This window comes from Microcebus murinus, chromosome 28 (assembly GCF_040939455.1).
Source record: "Microcebus murinus isolate Inina chromosome 28, M.murinus_Inina_mat1.0, whole genome shotgun sequence".
NCBI classification, from domain to species: domain Eukaryota; kingdom Metazoa; phylum Chordata; class Mammalia; order Primates; family Cheirogaleidae; genus Microcebus; species Microcebus murinus.
Window position 1 is genome coordinate 2,439,454 of NC_134131.1, and position 23,104 is coordinate 2,462,557.

The window sequence follows — 23,104 nt, forward strand, 5'->3', positions numbered from 1 at the left end:
CAAATGCCACAAACAAGTAATGTGTAGGGGTTAAGTAGTTAAAGCAGAAGCACCAAGACCATGTTTATAGGACAAAGGTTGCAGAAACCATACCTATTTTATAGGAGATTGTTAGTGTAGGTTTTCTGACTCCAACATAAGCTAAATACATCAGCGAAGAGGAAAATCTTCCTAAGTTTACAAATTATTTTGAATAGTAGTATGCAGGGATTTGCATGGTATTTTAGTTCAAAGGGTACACCTCTAATTATTTGGCCTTCTTCGAACCAGTTTAATGCCACGTATAAATGGAAAATTGTATTACACCTGTCCCAGTTGCCAAAGGTTGGGGTGATACAGGAAACCTAAAATACCAATGTTTGTGCCCAAGTCGTTTTGATTTTTTAAAAATCTGTATTCTCAGATTGTGCATATTCAGAGAGGTATTTTTTCCCCTGGATGGAAATATCTACAAATCATATAAATGAAGATTTAGTATAATATCTTACTAAAGATCATCATTAAGTAAGTTTGAGGAAAGAATGAATAGATATACGGAAAAAAGAAAGGATTCTTTTGGCCAAACAGAAAAGGTTTTCTATTTTAGTGGACCCATTGGGAGAAATAATAATAATAATAATAATAATAATAATAATAATAAAATCTGGTTGCATTAGATATTTGAAGGAGGATAGGTATGATGGTGGCATAATTAAGAATTCAGGGAGCCTATTTCACTTTTTTCTGTTTTCTTGCATTCTCATAGTCCAATATTGTCCAGTTTGGTTGAAAGCAACATTTGTCAGTCTTGATTTTGGGAATGCTGATACTTTCACTATACATTTTGTGAAAAATAATATCATTCCCCATAAATGACTTGACTATGAGAGTCATTTCTTCTGCTCATTTTGGTGGAGATACTTGATATTTTTCATCAGAAACAGATTATCTTTATGAACTGTCACTGGCATGGTAACACACAGTGATACAAATCTGGGTCTCCAACGCTGTGGGTCAGAGATTACAATAAAAATATGAATGTTGATTGCAGAGGCAACATACATTTTAGATTTTTACAGAGGGCTTTAAACTGATCACAGATAAAGTGGTGACTCAGTTTTGAATTAATCAGCATCCAAATTGAAGAGGGAGAAAAAAAAAAAACATCCAGAACTTTGTTGGCTTCAGTGGGTCTGGATCCCAGTTCTCTGTGACTTTCTGGGCTGGGAATTTCTGTGTGCCAGCTTAGGCCCTCAGCTGACCTGACTCTGCCTTCGTCTCTCCATCTGTAAAGTGGGAATAATGCCCCCCACATCGCATAGTTGTTGGGAGGATTCAATGCCCAGTTGATAGAAATGTGCCTAGCACAGTTCCTGGCTCCGTAGTAGCTGATATTCTTGTTTTTATGGCAAGGCAGCTGTGTTGGAAGCCAGGCAGGTAGACTCCATTCAATTCCTGTCATATACACATGCCAGCTGCATGGTCTCAGCCAAGCAACTTAAGTCGCTTACCCTCCTCTGAGTTTGGGTTTCCTCAGGTGCAAAATGGGGATCATGTCGCGAAGAAAAACGATAATACATTTAAAATACATAGCATGGTTCTTGGCATTTAAAAAGCATTCAGCAAATGACACTCAACTATTATTATGGCGGTGGTTATTATCGTTTTTATTGTGATTTGAACATCCATTTGCATCTCGATTTGCTGGCTGCTGTTTTTATCGCCCAGCCGCTATTGTCGCTGTGTTATTACAGTAGCCCTCTGGCCCTCTCCTGTGTTTCTGTGAAGGCCCCACATGGTCTGGCCTTTGCCAGCCTCTCTGGGGTCCCACGTTGCCTCCCCACGTGTTTCCTGTGATGCACCGGCCATGGACTTCATTTATGCCTTCAGATGCATCGTGCTCCTTCCCTGCACAGGGCATTTGCATGTGCTGTTGTTTTCTTCTTGGAGTTGTCTGACCTCTTTCTACCTCCCCTGCTACCCTTTCATTCTCCTACTCCTCTGTTTATACTCTCACAGGTCCTGGTACCTCATCTTAATTTTGCCTAGTACTTAATTATTTAAGTTACTTGTTATTTTACATTATTTGTGTGAACATTTGGTGAATTCTGCGTCTCACCCTGTACTGTAGGTTCTGATGCAGCAGAGACTGTGTCAGTTTTGGATTCCCATCGTATGTTCATGTAGTCCCCGTGCACTTCCTTGTTGAGGGAGCAAGTGAATAAATGAATGCATGATTTAGATGGTAATAGAAAATATCTGGGCAGTCTTTGTGGAAATCGAGGAGGTTGTGGGGTGCAGGGTTCATCTCTGGGAGTCTGCATAGAGAGAGCCAGAGTTGCGAATGGGTTGGCACTCCAGGGAGGAAGAATGGTGTGTGGATGGAGAAAGGAGAACAGTATAAAGGAAGAAATGCAGGGAGGAAGGAAGAAGCTTAGCAGGAAATAGTTGTGGAGTGTTGGAAAGAGGAAATAACTGGGAAGTGACTTGATAGAAAGTTGTGCATTTATTTCCTTTGCTTCAGTTCTTATTTTTCTGAATTATGCACTTGTCACCTTGCTCTTTTTGGGATATTTTTAGTCTAATTTATGGTATTCTCTTTGCCCATAGGATGCCATGTCCGTTTATTTACACAGACAAACTTAAATACCAAAAATAAGCAAAGCAATGATAGCGATTTAGCCTTTATCTTGTCTTCCTTCCCTGGGCCAAACTCTCCTCCCTCTCATCAGTTTCATTCACTGTCTTATTATTTCTGTGGTCAAAAATCCACTATTATTTTCTTGTATTAATAGTTCTTTGCTCTCTGATGTCATCTCCTTAGCATGCTGCCAGGGTAAACTGTTCCTAACTGTTTACGTTTTCCAGCCTTGGCTTCTCGTTTTCCTTGTTTGCGTCACTTAAGTGAGCAGGGAGATTTTTCATTGAAGAAACCTCTGCTGAGACCACTGTACAGTGTTGTGTAGTTGCAGGGGGTGAGGAACTAACTGGACGTCTGTAAGTTTAGTGTTTTTCTTTTCCGGTCTCTAACTTTTTCTATTAGCATTAGTTTAAAATGAGATGTAATTCACACACATGAAATTCATCCTTTTAATGTATACACTTAAGTGGTTTTTAGTATATTCACTGTGTTGTGTAGCCAACACCACTGTCTATTTCCAAAACATTTCCATTACCCCAAGAAGCAGCTCTGAAGCTATCAGCAGTTAGTCCCAGCACCCTCTCCTATTAAATCCCTGGCAACCATTAATCTACTTTCTGTCTTTAGGGGTTTACCTGCTGGACATTTCATATAAATGAGGCTTCACATCACGTGGCCTTCTGTGTCTGGCTTCTTTTTGCTCAGCGTGATATTTTCAAGGCTCACCCTTGTAGCCTGTAACAATACTGCATTCCTTTTTATAGCCAAGTAACATTCCCGAGTGTGGATATGCTACATCGTGTTTATTCATTCCCCAGTTGATGGATAATTTGAGTTGCTTCCACTTTTTGGCTATTAGGAATAACACTGCTATGAACATTCTTGTACAGGTTTTTGTGTGAACGTGTGTTTTCGGTTCTCTCAGGTATACGCCAAAGAGTGGAGTTGCTGGGTGGTGGGGTAGCTATGTCTAACCTTTTGAGGAACTGATACACTGTTTGCTGCAGCGGCTGAACCATTTGACATTCCCACCAGCAGTGTACTAGGGTGCCAGTTCCCATTTCTCCACATCCTTGCCAACACTTGTTATTCTCAGTTTTTTTGATTACAGCCATCCTAGTGTGTGTGAAGTGGTCATTGTGTCTGTATTTTGTTTTATGGTGGCTCTTGGTGGCCTTGATTAGTTCCTTTCTCCCTTTCATTTAAAAAAATGGGTATTATTCTTGTCATTTTTATTAGAACTAGATTTTGAAATGGGCCTTCTCTAAGACTAAGGGAATCTCAAAGAGTATTTGAAATACTTCTTTATTATTGGGAAACAATGTGTTTAGAGAAAGTAACTGAACCAGAAAAAGGGCAATTACAGCCTACAAGTTAGGATTTATTCGACCAAAGGAAACCTTAAGTAAATATTCACATGTGTGAATTATAGAAACCTATCATAATACAAAAAAAATAGTTAAAAAAGGAAATTTGGGTAATAACAATTTTTCTCTATGGTCTGGTCTTTTTCCTGTGTAACTTGATTTTTTTTAACCTTTAAATGCTATTCATCATATAGTGTTACCATGAAGATTATTTATAGGCTAATCTTATAAGATTCTTGAAACCCTGTAGAAAAAGCTCTATTAATAATTGTTTCAAGTGGATAAAATATCACAGCTAACGGCCCAGCATTAAGAAGCCTCAATAATTATAGAGTCCTTTTTCTTCCATTCATTTGATGGAGTTTAGTATTGAAAAAAGTAAAATTACTTCACTTCAACTGAAGTTCAGCTGTTTTAAACCTTTCTAAAATTCTGAATGTGGCCTTTTCATTATAAACTGCGGCAATATCAAATCAATAACAATATATTTTTCTTACTATCCAAGCAAGCTCCCCATCATCACCCAGAAACGTAATGAGTACTTCATTTATGGTCTCTGATCTGTAGGAACTTAACAGTTGAATACAAAAAGCATTGATGCCAATAGATAATATGGGATGTCAAGCATTGGCAGCATATACCAAGGCAGGAGGAAGTCATTGATCATAAGGTTGGAAGAGGCCCCTGTGATGTAGTCCACATGGGGCTTTTAAGAGACCATTCCAGATTTCATGCAGTAGGAAGACATACTGAACTCTGATGATTCCGGGAACAGAAACTTGTGAAAAATGTTGGAGGGAGACAAATACTTGTCGAGGGCCCACCGGGAGACAGAGTGCATTGGGAGGTTGGCTGTGCATTGGGAAGTGGTTTAGAGGTTGGGGCTGGGAATCAGATGGCTTCAGTTTGAATCTTGGCTGAGACGCTGCTATTTGCGTGCTTATGGCGAGAGTAAGAGTGCCGAACCCCATGTGATTGTTGCGAGGATTGGAGAGAATCAAGCTCTTTGAGGCCTCAGTTCCCTGCCCGGCATGTAATGGACACTCAGTGCCCATGGGCCTTGTCATTGTTAGTGTTGTTCGTTATTGCCGTTTTTATAATTTAATGATTACAACCATTACTTAAGGACAGTAGTGTTACATACATTCTTCATATGAGAAAACCAGGCTTGAGTGATGCAGAGATTTGCCTGGAGCAGTGGTTTTCGCCTGGGGATGATTTTGGCTCCCAGGAGGCATTTGGCAATGTCCGAAGAGATGTTTTTGGTGTTCACAGTTGGGAGGACAGGGTGTTATTGGCACCTACTAGGTACAGGACAGGGATGCTGCTGAACATTCTGGAATGCTCGGGCACCCTCTGCAGCAGAGCCAGTCCCGAATGTCAGTCACGCCCCAGTCAAGAAACCCTGGCAAGCCAAGTCGGGAAATTGAGGCGACGCGCAAGGGAACTCCATCCATTCATTTTTCACCATTCATTCATGCTTCGATTCGTTATTGACCATTAATTCTCCAGACACTTAGTGGACACCTACTGTGTGCTAGGCCACGGTCCTCATGCTCCTGTGGCTTCTATTTTGCCAGCCGAACTTTACTCAGACGTGAAAGATAACATTTCTGAAATATAACATAAAAAATGAAAAAAACTGCTCAATATACAAAAATCCAGTTTAAGAAGTTATGTGTTTGGAGACCTCACATTGATCTTTGCTCATTTATTCACTGACTAGTCAAACACATGTAGGCACTGGCGTCTTCTTGCTGGGAACTGTGTTAGCTCTGACACCATGTACACTCAAGGAACTCCGTCGTCCTTTTGTTCTTTCCATAAACCTCTGTGTTTGTTTGCAGTTTTCTCATTTCATTACCAGTAAAAATCCTTTCAGCAACAGGGGCTGTATCTGTCTGTGTCTCAGGACTTTGGGAATTGAGGTTAATGGTTAGAAAAGGAAGAATCCTCCCCGGATAGTTACTGAGCCCCGTGGTTTACTTTTAATCACTATTTTGGTGTGAAATAGCTTGCTGGGTTTTGTGGGACGTGTCTTAAAGTATCTAATTTCCCTAAAGAAAAATAAATGCTTGACTTATAAAAAGGATTGAATTCAATAAAGTAACTCTAACTTTTGAAAAATGTGTCTGTTATGGTAGAAATTTCTTTAACGACAGAAAGCAAGCACTTATGCGCACACAGCCGAAAATATAAATCTAAGGCCTTGATTCCTGACAGTTTATACTTTTATCCTATGAAAGCACAAAAATTGCTGTTGCTGTTATTATTTTTATGAACTACATTGATCCAGTAATCCATAGTGTTTTTTTTTTTTTTTAATTAACCATAAATCTTCACACAGTGAGGAAGAGGTAAACAGTTTCCTTGATGTTGGGAAGTCCCTTTCTTAGAAGTGTACAGTCATCATGGATGAGCTAGGCTGGTATTTTTTTTTTTTTTCATTTCTGTTCTTTTCTTAATAGAAGAGAGAATCCATGAGACAGGTGTACCTCTATATTTTATCGGTCACTCTCATGTAGTCTGAACCATTTAAACAGTTTATGCGAACACGCACTGTCTGAACAGTTTAACCCTTTCACTCATGGGACAGCCAACTGATCTTTCTGAGGTTCCAAAAATACATAAGCATTTGTTATGAAAGATAATGTAATATTTTTTTTCTTGATAAATTTTTGATACTTTGATTTGTCTCCTCTCTTCTCTCTCTTTAAATCCTTCGCGGCCTTTTGGGGTTGAGGCCTCTTTTATTCTGGTTTCTCCATCTTTTTCCACATTCCTTAGCACTTACCTTTTATTTCTGTGATTCTTCCATGTCCAACATTTAATATATTTCGGTGATTAAATCTCTTTAAAAGATATATACACCAGCACTTGATATTATTCTTATGTTTATTTTTTTTTTCTTGAATTTTGGAAAGTTTATATATGAAAGTACAATTAAGAGTTGATGGTTTCAAGATGTGATTTGCTTTTGTGATTTATGAGGGCACGATTTTTTATTTGATGCTAACAACATGTATACTTTCAACTTTGTTGTTGTTGTTGTTCTACGTTTAAAGAGCCTCTGCAGGGTCTCAGAGTGGAGGAGAGAGACCATCGCAGTGAGGGAGCTCTAAGTAAGGGAGGAGATGCGAGTTGGCTGTCTTGGGGACAGTCAGCAGGATGCAGTTTTAGACTTCACCCTGCCGAATCCTGTCCTTTTGGTTTGAAAAGCTATGGGATAACTGTTCTGCTGTGAAGCCACACTTGGGTGTAGATAGCCCACACCTCTCCAGCACACGTGCATTGCTCTTGGTTCTGAATCTAGTTTTCAAATAAAGCTTGTCATTTTCTGGGGATATTGTGGAGACAGATGTTATAGGGATTATTTGCTGCCTCTTCATGCTTTTTCTATTTAAACTAACAAGAAAGCAAGTCTAGGCCTGGCACGGTGGCTCACGCCTGTCATCCTAGCACTCTGGGAGGCCGAGGCGGGAGGATTGCTCAAGGTCAGGAGTTTGAAACCAGCCTGAGCAAGACCGAGACTCCGTCTCTACTATAAATAGAAAGAAATTAATTGGCCAACTAATATATATAGAAAAAATTAGCCGGGCATGTTGGTGCATGACTGTAGTCCCAGCTACTCGGGAGGCTGAGGCAGGAGGATCGCTTGAGCCCAGGAGTTTGAGGTTGCTGTGAGCTAGGCTGACGCCATGGCACTCACTCTAGCCTGGGCAACAAAGCGAGACTCTGTTTAAAAAAAAAATAGAAAGCAAGTCTATAAAGTGACATAATTTTGTCTTGTAATTTTTTTTATGACTTTTTAATTTCCTTTTAGCTAACCAATTTAAATTAGAAAAATAATTGATCTCATGTTTCTTAACCTCCCCTCCATTTCTTCCCCATTTGTAATTTTTTTGTTCTTGGTTGGAAGGAAACTGGAATTTTAAAATAACTAATATTTTGATGACCATTTACAATTTCAACTACATTTTTAATGGTAACTAGATATTTTAAAGGTATTTTATATGGCCCTCTTTAATTGATTTTTTTAAAGATTTGTTCTCTTTTTCTTGGCTAGAGTGAAAAAGAATGAGGTCTTCCTCACAGCTATCTGCAGGTTTCTTGGTTTCTTTCATAGTGATTAAGAACAGTTCTGATCCTGTATTTTAATCATCTATGTATTTACTTGTCATCTTTTTCACTAGGTGCTGTAAGGGCAGGAGTAATGTCAATTTTGTTCATCATAATGTGCATGGTATATAATAGACATGCAATAACTATTTGGTGAGTGAAAAAATACATTTTTAGAAGAATGGATATAGAGCTGTTATAATTTAGTCCATTAAATGTAGACTAGGTATGTGAAAACCTACTTTGTTTTTGCTTCTGTTTATGTGGTGAATTGCATTTATAGATTTACGTATGTTGAACCATCCCTGCATCCCTGGGATGAAGCCCACTTGGTCGTGATGGATTATTTTTTTGATAAGTGTCGGGATTCAGTTAGCTAACATTTTATTGAAAATTTTTGCATCTATATTCATTAGGGATATTGGTCTGTAGTTTTCTTTTTTTGTTGCATCCTTTCCTGGTTTTGGTATCAGAGTAATATTCGCTTCATAAAAGGTGTCGGGGAGGTTTCCTTTATTCTCGATGTTGTGGAATAGTTTCTGCAAGATAGGTACTAGTTCTTCTTTGTAAGTGTGTTAAAATTCGGGTGTGAAACCATCTGGACCGGGACTTTTCTTTTTAGGGAGATTTTTAATTGCTGTTTCTATTTCAGCTCTTGAGATTGGTCTGTTCAGGGAATCTATTTCTTCCTGGTTGAGCCTTGAAAACCTACTTTGCAAAGCAAATTTTGGGTGCCAGGTATCTGTTAGCAGAACTAAACTTAATTTTTTAAACCTATTGATTCATTTTGTCGTTCTTTTAACTGAGAGTTTTTATTTTATATGAGTAATTCATTTGATAATAAGAAAAGTTTTTAACTTTGGGAATCAAGAACTATTTATAATTTGAAAATAAGCATCCTTTTTCCAGAGAAATTTATTTAGCCCATTATAAATTTGTGCATATAATCATAAGATTTATGGAACTTTATAGGTGGGTCCTTGAACTCACATGCTAAGAACTTGGGCTAGGAACACATATGCAACAGCCCCACTTAATTTTTAGGTTGGATTTGCAGTGATTTATGAGGTTGATAATTCTTGCAGAACTTGTAAGACAAAAGTGTTAGATGGTAAGCAGGGCAAATGCTATCTGCTAAGGGGTTTAATTCTTGCCTCCATTCTCTATGAGACTTTTCTATAAATAACAGGATTCTGATTTAAAGATGGAGCTCTTTTACTTAAAACCCTGTGAGCCTATGGATTTGTAATCAAAACCACAATTAGTTAGTTTGTTTCCATGTGTAATTAAAGTCAGGAAAAAATACAAGCCAGTAAAATGAGTAATGCAAGGAAATTCTGACACAGCTTCCTTTTGAAGATGGTTTTACTCATTAATTCCTATCTAGTTCTCTGTTGAAGATTCTTATCTTGGCTGCATAGATTGTTTAGAATTTTCAACCCAAAGGAAAACAACTCTTTAGTCGGTCTGCCTTTTCTTGGGAAGCTTCCCAAGAAGGCATTTCTGGCTGGGCCAGATTCTCTCTTAAGTTACATTGTTTCACCTGTCATGTTGGTTGGTGGTTTTATTACTTGACTTTTCTTTTATTTTAAATTCCTGTGGTACATTATAGCACTCTGGAGCCATGTTAGGGATGACATAGTACACCCTGACACTTGGATGTTACTTTCTGGTCTTTGACAACTTAGGGATCTCTTACTTCTTTAATCTGATTGATGGGAAATTCAGAACTATAGTTAGAAAATAGTTTGCCTGAGCTGTTATTGCTTTGATGGAATTAATGATGAAATATTGGCTAATGCCCAAAGCAGATTCATGAACTGTGCTTAATTATATATTTCCCTTCTCAAAAGCAATAGTTGAACAAAGACCCTTTATGTTGACTAAAACCAGTTAATAAATGAAAATGTAATTTCATTTCTCTGTACCAATGGTTGAATTTGGTGAGTCTTGCTTGTTTATAACAACACTATAGATACCACCTTCATTTACTAAGTGCAATTATTAAGGCATAGCACTTTTTACTGAACTTCCTGTGGTGGAGAAACCACTTTAATACCATTATTTGGGTCAAAATGTTCTTCTTACAGCCTTTGAGGCACTGACCTCATTGAAACAGTTAATTTTTCAGTGACCCATTTTGGAATAATATGAACACAATGGTACTTCTCTAGAGTTTATCTGAAGTATTGCATATTTGGTAACTAAGCTTGGTGATTCTAAATGCCAGAGACTGTTAAGAGCTGGCAGTATATTTAATGGTTCTCTCTGTTTAGCAGTTTGGTATATTGGAAAGCTACTTGGTTAGTTGATCTCTCGGTTTTTTTCTTGAAAATACATTACAGATATATAGATAAATGATACTTTATATACAACATACAATATATATAAAGATATGCATATGTAAAATTAAAGTATACTGTCCCAAGATTTGTACTTATTAATAATTCAGTTAGTATTTACTGACTACTTTATATGGTTGCTATAGTAGTAGTAGTGACTGGGAATTCTGTGATGAACTAAAACTAGAATAGCCATATAAGTTTTAGTTCAATTGGATACTTGAGAGTGAAAGGAGGCTACTTACTTACTTACTCTGGGACAGCAGGTATAAACTGGAACTGTTTCAGGCAAGCTGGATGAATGGTCACCCTAGTTCAAACTGACATGGTCTCTGTCATAGAGCTTGCAGGCAATGGAGGACACACAGATGAAGCCAAGAATCACGTAATACATGCCAATTTACAGCTGTACAAACAATGATAAAAGAGCATATAGTAAGGGGAGTTGACCTGGTCATGGGTTTGGCAGGGCTCCCTAGGGAAGTAAAGTTTGTGCTGAGGTTGGGAAGAAGAGTGGGAGTGGAGTCGTGGATAAGGGAGTATGGCGTGACCAAGGGACTGCCGGAAGACCAGAGTGACTGGAGCTCGGACATCAGGTGTGGGACACGGCTAGGAAGCTGGGGAGGGTCAGCACCGTGCAGGACCTTGACCACCCTGGTAAGCGTTTAGATCTTTCCCCTGACTGCAGTGGGCAGCCGGTACAGAGTGTGAGGGGCAGGGATGTGTAGGTGGGTGGGCCATGTGATCGGATGTGCTTCCTGAAAAGATCCTTTGGACTTCAGGGTGGGGAGGAGGTTGAGCAGGGATGGGAGTGGTGGTGTGGGGCCGGGGACAAAAGTAAACCAGGGGAGAGTGGTTCAGTGTCTCTCCGTTAATCCAACCGAGACACGATGGTGACTGCGGTTAGTAACAGTGGAGTTGGAGAAAATGGATAGATTTATGAGGTATTCAGGAGCAAAAATCAACAGGACTCGGAAACAGACTGTTATGGGGGATGAAAGGCGTTTGAAATTCTTTTGTGCCTTCCTATAACGACAGACAGTTCTGTTGTGTCTGGTCAGTTTGTTTTGTAAATAAAAACGGGAGTACCGCACAGAAACCTCAGAGCAGGCTGAGCTAGCTTTGCTGACTTCTCAGATAGTCCCTCGGTGACTGAGATAGTTTCTGAGAAGTCAGAAACTCAGAAAATATCTTAATTATGTGGAACCACTAGGGTACCACCATGGAAGAATGGCTTAAGGGGTGAGGAGAGCGTGGGGCAGAGTACAGCCTTTTGAATTCTTATGCAAGAGTTAAACTGCAGCCTGATCTCCACCAGTCTTGCTGTGTCATTGTTTTCTTATCCTGATCTCTCCTCAATTACCCTGTTGGGCAGCATGACTAAGGTATCAATTAGGATGCCAGAGCAATAATTTTCTAATAATACCCTAGTGCATTGAAGGGGTTAAGGTAAGGGTTTCCAGATGCTTTATCTGTGATCAGGGAGCATCTTAGACTTTGGGCCCCACTGTTTATCACATGGTTCTTTTGTGAGGCTGTTGATCCTATGAAAGTGTAATGTAATGGATGGAGACCCACAGGGTCACGTGAGTATGTACAGGTACCAGTGAACTAAGTGTCTCTTTCTTTGTAAAACATTGTTTTACAAATGTAGGTAGAAGACCTTTGCTTTCCCACAAGGCACAGCGTCACGCTCCCAATGGTATTTAAGTATAAGTGTTTTCCAAATGATGGAACCTCACAGTCTGCTTCTTTCATGGGACTCAAGTTTCTTGTTTTATTCATCCTACCTTTTACTGCTTACGTGGCTTTTTAGCAACAGTTGAATAGGCCTATCTCTTGAGTCATCATCTTGCAGTCTTTGCTCAGATACTGTGCTAACAACATCGAAATTTATATCAACAAGCAAAATTCTGTTTATTCTTTCGAAATGAGCTATCAATTTTATGGCATTCTAAAATTGTAAGATGGTATCTTGAGCATTCTTCCAAAAACGTTCCAATTAAATAAGGAGCGGAGAGTCTTTCATGGGTTTTTCTTCACTTCTTTTGTTTAGCCCTTTAATCTGGACAAATCAGGAAATTTTGACTCCAGTTTACAGGGAGATATGCAGTTTCCATTAGCAGTCTTTTTGGCTTGCACGGAGTTGAGGAAGGATGATGTTAGAAATTTCATTTCCACCTGCCGTCTCTTTCCTTTTCAGTTTTCTTTTATGTGTTCTATGCTGAGTATTCATTTTAAGCAGGATCATCTGTCTTTGGTCTTTTGTCCTGAGCCTGTCAATGACTGGCCAGAAGAACTGGATGTTATTTTTCAGAAGTTTAGTATAGTTTTGGTATCTTGTTGCAGGATTCGGTACTGAGGGTGATGAAGGCCCATGTTCAGTGATGGTTCTGGTGGTTTTGATTACTGCTTGTTAGTTCATGCCTTTACTAAGCATTGAGTCACGTTTTATATTACACGTGGTTAATTTTTTCCATTCAGTTCGTAAAACCTTTCACAGTAAATTGGATATGTGGCTGTAGTTCAGACTGTGTTTGCTGTAAGCTGAGTCCTTGGACTGTTGTCTACTGTGATCTTGGAGAGTCCAAAGATTTATTGGACGGCAGTGTGCTTAGCTTTTGAAATTAAATAATAGAGCTAGTATTCAGATTGACTTTCTTAATGCTGGTTCTTTTTTTTTTTTTTTTTTTTTGAGACAGAGTCTCGCTTTGTTGCCCAGGCTAGAGTGAGTGCCGTGGCGTCAGCTGAGCTCACAGCAACCTCAAACTCCTGGCTCAAGCAATCCTCCTGCCTCAGCCTCCCAAGTAGCTGGGACTACAGGCATTCGCCACCATGCCCGGCTAATTTTTTGTATATATATTAGTTGGCCAATTAATTTCTTTCTATTTATAGTAGAGACGGGGTCTCGCTCTTGCTCAGGCTGGTTTCGAACTCCTGACCTCGAGCAATCCGCCCGCCTCGGCCTCCCAGAGAGCTAGGATGACAGGCGTGAGCCACCGCGCCCGGCTGGATTGACTTTCTTAACATACTGGTTTTGATTGTTGATCAAAAGATCAGTTTTGATTAACTCCATGAAAAGACGTGTAATTTCAACGTTATCTATATGATAGGTAGTCATGTGTCTCTTTCTATTTGTCACATATGTCTCTTTGTCTATTAGTTTTTCTTAGCTTAGAAATCCCTATTGGTGAAAAAGGAATAATAATTCCTACTTCTAAGGGCCGCTGTGAGGATAAATAAGATCATTCATTCATTTGCTCATTCAGCAGATAATTATTAACCACTTCGGTACGAGCGTCGACTATAGTCGACAGCCACAGGTGAACGCTCACAGGGACTTTAGCCGATAGCCGTGATATGACTTTTCTAATTTTTCATTTATCAAAATAAAATTGCGAACATTTAAAAATAACATAATGAAAACGTATATGTATATGTTACCTATTCTGATTTACATTATAAGTAAAGCTGCCTGCAAGTAAAACAAGCTTTCAGTGCTTTAAAGCTTTCCTCATCACACAAGAGCAAAATGGACTTGTACCCAAGTGGTTAAGTATCTGCAGTGTACAAGGTACCATAATAGACACTGGGAATATTACAGAGAACAAAACCAAGTCCTTGCCCTCATGGAGCTTATATTCCACTTCATATTTGTAATACATATTATAGATGATCAATAAATGATAGCTTTAATTGTCATGACCTAAAATTTGTCTAAGACTGGCAATCTAATATATGTTGCTAAATGATTTCACAGCTTTTCTTATTTTGACTTAGAGTTAAAATAGGGATGCTGAAGAGATTCCACAGATAGATTCTGCACATTAACTGAAGGTTCTAGAGCATTGGTTCTCAACTCTGCATGTTGTGGGGAAGCCACCTTCAGAAATTCTCACGTTTTGTCTATGGTGGGGCACTGGTAGTTTTTGAAAAGCTCCTACGGCAATTCTGTTGGGCAGCTAGGGTTGGGACTCACTGAAAAAGTTTTGTAAGTATTTACATGTTATGGTTAATAATAGATTTACTATTCTTCTATCAGGGTACATAACTTGATACGAGAGAAGACCTATGCCATTAGCTATGGATCGGCCAAGTTTAATGATAGGTTTCAGAGCAAAACGTGTGTCTTCAGTCAGCCACAGTGCATCTGTGCCATCTTTGCTAAGTCCCTTTGCCATGCAAACCTCAGTATCCTCATCTGTAAAGTAAAAGGTTTGGGTAGATGCAATGAGGGTGCCTACCAGCTGTTCCACAGTGTGTTGGTTTAATGCCCCAGTATGTGAGTTATGTACCTGTGACCAGATTTCCTAGCTTGCTGCCTTATTCCCTTCCTTCCCCACAGCTAGTCAAGCCAGTGGGGGACACTCAGCCAAAGCCTGCCAGATCATCACCTGGCCAACACATGGCCAAGTCACTCTTGAGAGGGTTTGAGTCACGACACAAAAGTCATTATCATCTGGGAAGCATAGAACCACAAGGAAGGGATGGATTACTTGATGATTGCCTTGGACCGTGTGTTAGCTGAGAAGGATTGGGTGGCTGTAAAGAGAGACTCATGGAGTAGGTGTGCAAGGTGACGTGCAGATTACACAGGCATGCAACTAGATGGCTCATGAGACAGAGAGGTGGCAGGGAGACCTTTCTCTTGGATCTGGTTTTAGTTCCAGTCCCCAGGGGCCCAGCTGAATTAATTCCTGTCCTTGGGCCACTGTGAGATTTCCTGCTGTTACCTTATCATTTCTCCCTCCTTCTGTTTCCTTCCGTGGGTGTCTGTCCTTTTCCAACTGCAAATGGCTTGAGTTTTTACAACATTAGGTTGTAACTTTCCAGTAACCCATGGGGCAGTACTAAAAATAGAAGTGGGGTAAGGAGACATAAGCAAAATATTGCGACACTATAGAAAGAATGAAGATAGCAAGTTATAGTCTTAGCTCTGTCCCAAAATAGCTCAGGGACCTTATCCGAGGTGCTTGACACTACCAGGTTTGTCTAAAATGGGAATGGTGCAATCTCATAGGGATGGTGTAATGAAAAAAAAAAATAGATCGTAGTTGTAGAAATGCTTTGAAAAGATAAAAGGACATGTCAGTGAGGGGATCGCCTTGTTGGCAGATATTTGGAGGGTGGGAGTTCGGAGATGTTTGCTCTTAGAGACGGAGACAGTAGAGAGGAGAAGCTTAGTTATAAAATATGCCCAAGGGGCCAAGTTTTTTTTTTTTTTATATATATATATATCAGTTGGCCAATTAATTTCTTTCTGTTTATAGTAGAGACGGGGTCTCGCTCTTGCTCAGGCTGGTTTCGAACTCCTGACCTTGAGCAATCCGCCCGCCTCGGCCTCCCAAGAGCTAGGATTACAGGCGTGAGCCACCGCGCCCGGCCAGGGGCCAAGTTTTTAAGTGTTCCTTTAATTCTAAACTGAATACTTATTTCCTTCACTAAGCTTTTAATTTTCACAGCTTGGTTTTTCTCCCACTGCTTATTATTAACATGTCATTCTCAGAATTTCAAATTATTTGCTGCCTAAATGGCCTCAGAGGTTTTCAAATATATATATTTAGATATAGTTCATTTTTTAAATGAGGTTCTGCTGAAACCGTGGGTGACAGAGTTCTGTGTGTTACAAATTAGCGATAAAGTGATTGTTTTTCTTTCTTTGTGCTCAGTGAAGAACCAGAATTGGAGCATGAATGTAAACGATTTGGTTGGTCGGCCTTTGTGTCCTCAGTTGGCACATCCTAAAATCATTCTGTGGTCTCTCAGTAGATTGAACAGACAATGGGAAAAGCTTGCAGTTGGAACAGCGAGGGTGTCAGGGGTGAAGACTGAGGAAAATTGGTCTTGCAGTGAACGTGCTTAGCATTTGGACACCATTAAACCTGACTCAGGCAAGGTTTTCTCATTCTTCGACCTCACTCTTAAAGACAACTTCTCATTGAGATAGGTAGCTAAGGAAAGATAAGGTAAAATCAAAGGCAGATTGGATCTGTCAGTAGGTAGAACATGTACAAAAGCTTCCCTATCTTTTGCCTCCTTTGTGCATTTATACCAGGGGGAATAATTCTCCCCCCTGGAAGTACCGTGATACTTCCTAGTACAGTTGGGCTTTAATATCATTACCTTTCTCGGGGCCACTTACAGATTCAGTTTATGTGACAGTCAAAAGTGTAAGGATTTTTGGTAGCTTCTATTGCTGGAGAGAGCTATGTTAGTTTTCCTGGCATCCCGGATTGTTTTACATTGCTTTAGTGGGAAAGGAAGATCATCTAATGCAGCTTGTAGATCTGACATTGGATCACAAGTCTCTTCCATCATTAGCAGCTTTTTTGCAGTTACCCAGCTTCCAGTATTTGAGATGTCTTTTATTTTTTTTTTTGAGACAGAGTCTTAATCTGTTACCCTGGCTAGAGTGCCGTGGCGTCAGCCTCGCTCACAGCAACCTCAAACTCCTGGGCTCAGGCAATCCTCCTGCCTCAGCCTCCTGAGTAGCTGGGGCTACAGGCATGCGCCACCATGCCCGGCTAATTTTTTCTATCTATTTTTAGTTGGCCAATTAATTTCGTTCTATTTATAGTAGAGACGGGCCTCATTCTTGCTCAGGCTGGTCTCGAACTCCTGACCTCGAGTGATCCTTCCGCCTCGGCCTCCCAGAGTGCTAGGATTACAGGCGTGAGCCACCGTACCCGCCCTGAGATGTCTTTAAAAGGTGTAAAGTTCATCATTTTCAGTGAAGTATGAATGGAGTATGCAATACTGTTCTTTTTAACAATTTACTGACAAGTTGATTAGCATTTATAGAATTCAGTTCAGTGGAAAATCAGTAATTTTTAACAGGTGCCTTTTTTTGATTTGTGGTAGGAACAAAAAGTGAGACTACTTAAGGATCTTAGATAAAATTCTGAAATAGGCTTAACTAGGCGCTGAAAGAGGATTGCTAATCCATTATTTTCTAGGGACCCATTAAGAACTACAGAAACTTAATGGAGGGTCACTAGGTATTTAAGTGTCCCTGGAAGATATTAGATGCTTATCAACAATATAATTCATCATTGTTTCATCTGACTTTCAATCTGTGGGATAAATGCGGTATGGTTGGCTCATGTAAACTAGGAAAAGCATTTGTATTCCATTGGTCAGGTCACTGTGTGGTAGGGGAGCCTCTTGGTTTCCTTTTCCCCCTCCTCCTCCTCCTCCTTATTTTTTTTTTGAGACAAGGTCTCACCCTGACACCCAGGCTGGTATGCAGTGGCAAGACCATAGCTTGTTATAACCTTGAACTCCTGGGCTCAAGTGATCCTCCTGCTCAGCATCCCGAGTAGCTGGAACTAACAGGCAGGTGCCACCATGCCCGGCTAATTTTTAAATTTTTTTTAGAGATAGGGTCTTGCTATGTTGCCCAGGCTGATGTTAAACTCCTAGCCTCAAGCGATTCTCCTGCCTCAGCCTCTCAAAGTGATGGGATTATAGGCATGAGTCACTGTGCCTGGCTGGTTTCTTTCTTAAACAATCAATTCTCCATAGACTTTTGATCATTTTCCCAAATATGATGAGTTCACAGCGCCTGGTGACCTAGCCTTGTGGTGTATTTTATAAGGTACAAGTTAAGTATTGAGTCACTTACTTATTCATTTATTATAATAAGTCTTTTCTCATTTTATATTTTTAACCTGTCGACTTTACTGCCATTTTTTGTGTAGTCTGAAATTTTAGTATCTTTGTATGCTACAGAGATGTGCCAGTTGTTAATCTGCTCTTGCCTGTAGAAACAAGGGGCAAGCTTCCAGATATCATCTTCCAGTGGAGTCACATGGCAATTCATTTAATTCTCCCAGCAACAGTATGTGGTAACATATGAAAAGTGTTGCTAACCAGGAAAACTCACTGGAACTTTGGTGTTCAGGGTTTTTGTTGGAGGTCACGGTGTCTGCGTGACCGACCTCAGCTACTTACCCTTCAGTTCCTTCTTTCCCCTGAGCAAAAACAAGCATATACCCTAAATCACATAGTGAAGATAAACTTTTTTAATAAACTGGTATGGCATGGCCCACGGCCTCAGGCATACAAAAACAGGCGTTTACCATAAACACAGCATGGCCCAGACCTCAGACTTGCAAAAACACTCTTTATCAAGCAGAATATTCTAAGGGCTCAGAGGTTATCTCCTAGGAGCCAATAAGGGCCAGTCCTGAAAGTAGGCCTTTCTTTGGAATGTGCAGGGTTTTAGCCACTTAGGCCTTCTGAGTTGATGCTTTTCTACCCATATGTGTAGCAATGTGGTTGCTCCCTGAACAACCCGGGTTTGGACTGTGCAGGTCCACTCGTACGTAGCTTTTCTTCTGCCTCTGCCACCCCTGAGACAGCAAGACCAACCCCTCCGCCTCCTCCTCGGCCTGCTCAACATGAAGGTAATGGGGGTGAAGACTTTTATGATGATCCACTTCCATTTAATGAGGAGTAAATATGTTTTCTCTTCTTTATGATTTTCTTAATAACATTTTCTTTCCTCTAGCTTACTTTATTATAAGAATATGATATATTATATGTATATATAAAACACATGCAAAATACGTGTTAATCCACTGTTTATATTATCAGTAAGGCTCACTCTAGCCTGGGTGACACACTGAGAGTCTGTTTAAAAAAAAAGTTGTATGTGGGTTTTTGACTGTGCGGGTTGTGAAGGAGGGACCCGTAACTCTGACATTGTTCAAGGGCCAGCTGTGTTTTACTGGGTGCTAGTCACTGTGAATGTTACGCTGTGTGTCTCTGGACTTTGTTGTCTTCCTTTAAGGCATGTTGAATTTTGTCCTGGTCGGTATTTACTTTGACTTGGGGATCAGCTTGATTCTTTGGAGGTTTGTTTTAAACTTTTCTGATAGTGGATCTAGAGTAGCCTTATTGTAGGTTTAATTTAGCCCTACTCCCAAGATGTGGCTTTTCCGGGGTCTCTACTGAGTGCTCCAGATGTTTAATGAAGTCTTTCCACTTTTGTGGATCAGAGCTTACAGTCTCCCAGCCCTTTGTTGGCTCTGAAAGTTGTTCAACTTATAGCTTCACTACAAGATGTTCTTTTCCTGGTAGTTATTCTTTTTTCCTTCCTTCCTTCCTTCTTTCTTTTTTTTGTTTTTCTTTGAGACAGAGTCTCACTTTGTTGCCCAGGCTAGAGTGAGTGAGTGAGTGAGTGAGTGCCGTGGCGTCAGCCTAGCTCACAGCAACCTCAAACTCCTGGGCTCAAGCGATCCTCCTGATTCAGCCTCCCAAGTAGCTGGAACTACAGGTATGTGCCACCATGTCCAGCTAATTTTTTGTTTCTATTTTGAGATGCCCGACTAATTTTTCTGTTTTAGTAGAGATGGCGTCTTGCTCGCTCTTGCTCAGACTGGTCTTGAACTCCTGACCTCAAGTGATCCTCCCATGTCAGCCTCCCAGAGTGCTAGGATTATAGGTGTGAGCCACCACGCACCGGGCCCTGGTAGTCATTCTTTCTCTAGTAGTTGTCCATTGCCCAGCGTCATGAAGTCTCACCCTTTGCATATGCATGTTGCTATTTAGCCAACGACTCAAGGAGACCCCTAGGACAATTTCTAAATCTCTTCCTTTGCATAGCTCCTTCCTTTCTTGTCCTCTGGCCTACTATTCCAACCAACTCATTCTCTCCAAATTCTAAACTTTTTCTTCTCAACTCATTGAGATTTCTATGCTCTGCTCAGGTTCTCTCTCTCTGCCTCACTGTCTGGAAAGTATTTCTGGGTGGAAAGCGCAAGCGATCAAACTGCTCGTCTCATTTGTTTCTCTTTCTTCGGTAATCCACAGTCATGAAATGCCTGTTGTTTAATAACCAAAAACTGCTGTTTCATATATTTTTGTCTAGTTTTCTAGTTAATCATAGTGGGAGAGATAATCTGGTACCAGTTATTCTTCATGATTAGAAGTGAAATTTATTGTAACATATTTTAATGTAATAATTAAGGCCAGGGGTTTGAAAATCAAGACACATGGGGATCAAATTTGGTCTCCAGCATTTGCTATCTTTTGATCTTTGGCAGTTACCATCTCTTTGATTTCGTTGTTTTATCTGTAAAATAGGCATAATAATGTCCAATTCATAGGGTTTTATGCACATTATTTGTGATAGTGCAAGTAGTAAAATGCTTGGTAAAGCACTTGACAAATGTTAAAGCTCATTCATTGATGACGATGATGATGATAGCGATGGTGGTACTTGGCTGTCTGTATTTTCCTTATTAAGTGAGGATGTTACATAGAAAAAAATGCTTTTCTCATGTTAGAAGGTCAGAGTGCTGCAGATCTGATGGCAGTTAGCTGTTACCAGTGTGATAGGATCAAGGAGAGCATAGACACTTTTCCTTTTCGCTGCTTGCTGTACTGTCGGAGAAGTTAGAGAAAAGGGCATCGATGACTTCCGGGCGTGGTAGCCAGAAGAGTTGTTCTTGTTCTAAAACTACTCAGATGACCTGTAGGAAAACAAAGCTCCTAAAGACTGTATTCAAAACACCTTTAACAGTGAACCTGATTATATATCCCTAACGTTTGATTGTGTGGTACGCACATGGGTGTGTTTATCGTATTTTTCTTAATTCTTTTTGGTATTTTGATATACCTGAAATGTTTCATAATTTTAAAAACCTACCTTAACTCCCTCAAATTGTCCTAATGTATATATATATATATTTTAAAATATTGAATTGAACATGCAAGTTGCAGTATATACATAGGTTCCAAGAAGTAAAGTTTTAAATACGTAGAACATTATCGTATACTCTTGATGGATATGTGTGTGTGTATGTGTGTGCATGAAAAACTTGGCTTAGAAAGAAATATGAACTTTAGGAAAGCAATTCTTTTCTGAGGAGGGAGATGGGAGGGAGAACAGGTAAGAATAGAAAACAGTCTTAAATTGAATCCATGATATTTTTTATTTCTGAAAAGAATTAGATATTCCAAGTAGCATTTTAAAATCTGGATGGTGCCTATGTAAGTATTTGTTATATTCTTCTCTATGTTTTTGTATATGTTTAATATATATCTTAAAAAAAATACAATAGCAATGATGTTCAAGTTGGAGATGGAATTAAAACTCTTGGCTTTAGGAGCTCAGTTCATAGTCTATTAATATCAATATCGAGGCTTTTGGTGTTATTTTCAGGGAAGTGATTATCCTGCGTCGTGTCTTACTCTGGGACAACCTCATGATATAACTTGTGCTTAAAGGTCAGGAACACCTCTCCTTCTGCATATATATTTGTGATAGTTATTGTTAGGATAAAACTCAGCTGGTGGTGTACCTGAGTATGAACTTTGGAAGTCTGAATGCAGGGACTTTTCCCTGTGCTCTCAGTCTGATCTGCTCCTCTTTGAGCGGATCAAATCTCAAAACCCCAGATGGCTTCTCATTACTAAGACAAAGTCCATGCAGCTTCAGGGGACCTAGGAAGCCCTCCCTCTCTTCTCCCTGTTGCTCCTCCTACCATCCTTTCCTCTTCCTTTTTGTCATCCAACCTTATTTGACTTTTCTTCTTCTCTCTTAGGCAGCCTGTTCATTCCCTTATTTCCTTCCAGGCATTGATTTGCCCTCCACCTGTAACTGCTTCCACCTTCTCTCAGCTTTTCTAGTTGACCCCTGTCCATCAAATCCTGGTTCTAGTGTCCTAGTGGAACCATAGGGATTCCATTACCATAGCCATAGCCATACAATAGCCATAGCCATTCCATTACCATTTGCTTTCTATATGTCCCCAGTATTAATGCGCACATCCTTACTGTTGTCCCTGACTTACCCATCTTTCCATTCTACATTTTAAGTTCTGTTAGAGAGAAACCATGTTTATTTCCATTTCCCTAGTGCTTCTATGTAAGCACTGACCACATAGGCACTGTGTACGTATTTTTTTGAATGAATACATGAGTGAAGCACAGTTTGGACTTTTGTCTTATTTCTAGTCACTAGATATTTAACATTTTTAATGGAAAGTATGGGATTTAAATAAAACTTTTATGAATATTTTCATAATATTCAGAGGATTGGGGGTCAAAGGTATATTTTTAAATCAAAGAAGTGTTTACTCACAAGAGAAGCAAGGTAAGATTCCATAGGCATTAATAGGTTAATTTTCTTCTTTAAATAAATTAAAATTTTTGTTATAAGTAGTACATGTGTATGGAAAAAATCAAAGAGGACTGAATTGTGTTTGAAATGTAAAACAGTAATCGTATGCCTCACTATTAACTAACTAGTAGATTAACCTATTAACTAATTAATAGGTTAAAATTTCAGTAAGATTCATCGTCAAGAAGCAAAATGTGCATATGTGTATCAGAATACCATAATGGTTTACGAAAAGCACCTATAGTTATTCAGTTGAAGGCAGGATGAGAAACGTTCACACAAAAGGGACTTTTTAAAGTCATGATTTGTTTTTAAAAAATGCCATCTAAAGGGCACAGTGACTCTTCCAATATTAGCTTGTTTTTCCTGTAACCTTCTTCCTCAAAGGCCCATCCTAAAAAAGGTTCAGCTTTGCTTTCTTCCCCTTTCTTTCCAAAGGCAGCGTCTCAAAAATGGTACTAATTTAAGCCCTGCTAAATGTCCAGATGCAGCACCTGGGAAAAACGAAGTTCAGAAGTTCAGAATT

General features: G+C 39.6%; 1 protein-coding gene across 5 annotated transcripts in view; it reads left to right on the forward strand.

Annotated features, from left to right (window-relative positions):
- The window catches only part of MITF (melanocyte inducing transcription factor), a 212,645-nt gene that overhangs the window by 53,787 nt on the left and 135,754 nt on the right, over nucleotides 1-23,104 (forward strand). The window lies entirely within an intron of this gene.